Source organism: Sinocyclocheilus rhinocerous, unplaced genomic scaffold (assembly GCF_001515625.1).
Source record: "Sinocyclocheilus rhinocerous isolate Xijiao unplaced genomic scaffold, SAMN03320098_v1.1 scaffold886, whole genome shotgun sequence".
NCBI lineage: Eukaryota > Metazoa > Chordata > Actinopteri > Cypriniformes > Cyprinidae > Sinocyclocheilus > Sinocyclocheilus rhinocerous.
This window is the reverse complement of record NW_015631204.1, coordinates 367156-370464: the sequence shown is the minus strand read 5'-3', so window position 1 is coordinate 370464 and position 3309 is coordinate 367156.

Sequence of the window (3309 nt, the reverse complement as noted above, 5' to 3'; positions counted from 1 at the left end):
TCGCAAATCGCACTATGGAGAAGGCCTGCTCATTAATATTCATTAGACCAGCCTTCTCCATTGGACGGTCACCGAGGAATGTCTGCGCTAGTCCATCGCTATTGGATGGCAGCCGCACAACGGAAGCATTACGTAATTAATATTCATGAGATGAGGTTTCGCCATAGTAGGATTTATATGTATCCTTGGAGAACAGCTGGAAGAAATATGATGCTGCCGGATGGACAGGGGTGGACCTAACAGTAGCTAAACCTGATTAGAACCATAGCAAAACTATTTTTCCATTTGAAAATTACGTTGTACTATATTCAATTTTAAAATTATATGTATATAAAGTCAAAGTATATATAAAGTATAGATAGATAGATGATAGATAGATAGATAGATAGATAGATAGTGAAAGGATTTAGGGTTTAAGAAATCCAGAGCGATTGATGCAAACAGACAAATTAATTTTCCGTTATTAAATCTTGCTGTTATTTCAGTCACATACCGGTAATACCTCACTTATCTTACCTGATTTCACCGCCCTGCTCTTGTACCTGGCGCTGCTCGTCATCCCGGCCGCTTTCGGAACGCCGAATCGCAAATCGCACTATGGAGAAGGCCTGCTCATTAATATTCATTAGACCAGCCTTCTCCATTGGACGGTCACCGAGGAATGTCTGCGCTAGTCCATCGCTATTGGATGGCAGCCGCACAACGGAAGCATTACGTAATTAATATTCATGAGATGAGGTTTCGCCATAGTAGGATTTATATGTATCCTTGGAGAACAGCTGGAAGAAATATGATGCTGCCGGATGGACAGGGGTGGACCTAACAGTAGCTAAACCTGATTAGAACCATAGCAAAACTATTTTTCCATTTGAAAATTACGTTGTACTATATTCAATTTTAAAATTATATGTATATAAAGCCAAAGTATATATAAAGTATAGATAGATAGATGATAGATAGATAGATAGATAGATAGTGAAAGGATTTATTAATCAATAAATTGACAGTTCAAATATGTATAATAATATGTAACAATAAAAATGTGAAAGAAAAACTCGTTTGAACCTATAAGTGTACATATTAAAAATAAATAAAATAATTATTTAATTCTTTAGTTAAATGTGAAATTAATTAATTAATTAATTAATCCCAAATTCTTTTAATATGCAATACTTTGATTAATAAACCTACTGGATTTGGCTGTTATTAATATTTTTTTCTTTAATTGGCGCAATTAGTTATTAAATTTAATACATTTAAAAAAAAAAAGATGGCTTATTTAAATGGTTCTCCCAGTACTGCATGCTGTAGAGATCTGACACATGGTGGCAGCATAACATCATATCCAGTTTGTGTGAATCTTATAAATGTTTGCACTATAATGGTTTGAATGGATGCATGTGAAACAGCCTTTGTATGCTTAAAGGCACAATATGTAAGATTTTTTTATTAAAATATCCAAAATCCATTAGAACAGTTTTATATATTTTGCTGACTTGTGTACTTACATTATCCCAAATGTTTCGAAGAATGTTTAAATCCAGAGAAATAAGCAATTTTAACTAGTGACACGGACCGTGTCTATAGTGTCATTGTGTCGCCTGCCAATGACGTCATAACCCCTCGATTTCCGGTTTTGTTTTGTAGAAAACATGGAAACACCAAAGACGCTTTAATATGCTATGCATTTTATTAGACAGGTGACGACCGCACAGAGTAGCATTATAACAGAACGTTCAAATGTATCCAGTATGATAAAACAGCGCGCCCTCTAGTGGTAAACAATTACATATTGTGCCTTTAAATGATCCATTCTAGGTCATGCATGTATAGTCATGCATTGTGGTTTTCCTCACAGAGAACGACATGCAAAAGGAAGATGTCCGGAGAGCAACACAATAGTGAGACCCTGCTCTGTAAATACTGCCCAGGAAACTGTGTGACAGGTTACCAGGCCAAACTATAGGGAATTGTTTCTCTCCGAGTCAGAAACGGAGCGGTTTATTTATTCTAGAAACACATCAAAGGCCGCTTAAATTAGGAAGATGCTGACACTTTAACCCTGCTGGAGAAAAAAATGAAGCATGCAGCAGGCCAGTGAATGAACGTGGGCTGTATTAGGAAATTTCCTCTCATCGAAATAATGTTGATATCTCTCATTTGCTTTCAGAAGCTGTTTGCCAGTGCTTTGAAAACATATACTAATATTTTAATTGATGTATATTTGATAGTATCTACTATAATACATCAAACTATTTAAATTTTCTCTGTTTTTAAGTACTTCAGATTTGAGTATGGGGCCTCCAGCGAAGCGGGCTTAATCAGTGAAGGCTGTTTCTTCAATACAGAGGATCTGCTCAATCTAAATGCATTAGAAACTTAAAAAAAACATTTCTGTGGAAACTTGAAGACTGGCATCTTACTGTATAGTCCTCAAACAAAAGATCCATCAGGAGGTCTGCAGACCTGTTGTTTCAGCACCTTTTTCTGCTAGATTCATAAAATCTGATCCAGGGGAGACTTTGCTTTCATGTAAATGACTTTGGATGATTTGATGCGATCAAGGAGGGAGGTCAACACTGCACTGAAAGCGCACAATAGTTCCCTCTGGTGCAGTTTGTAATTAATTTGGTTTATTCTTATTTTAGAGGAACTTTCAATCGCTCATGTTGCTTTTGAAAGAGAAATTATGCAATTATGTTGTTTAAGTATCAACTCCTGAATCGGCCAAACATTTTTAAATATCTTGCCAAGGAAAAAATACAAATAGAAATAAATCACACCGTTCCTGATAGCATAGATTAAATCATTTAGTCTTGGAAAAACAATATTTGGGTTCCCAGGATAAAATCTGAGAAAGGCTCAATTTTCTTGCCTCGCTGAGCTTGATTTTTCTTTCCAACAGGTACTGTACACTACTGTTCAAAACATTTTTTGAGTCTCTTATGCTCACCTGGCTGCATTTAGTTGATCAAAAATGCATTAAAAACAGTAATATTGTGAAATATTATTTAATTAAATCATTTATTATTAATTAATTAAGTTATGCATTTAGTAGACACTTTTATCCAGAGCGACTTACAGTGCATTCAGGCTATACATTTTTTTACCAGTATGTGTGTTCTTTGGGAATCGAACCCACAACCTTTTGCACGGCTAACGCAATTCTCTACCACTGAGCCACAGGAACACTATTTAAAAGAGCTTTTTTCTATTGTCATATATATAATATATATATAATATATAATTTTCAGCATCATTACTCCAGTCTTCAGAGTCACATGATCCTTCAGAAATCATTCTAATATG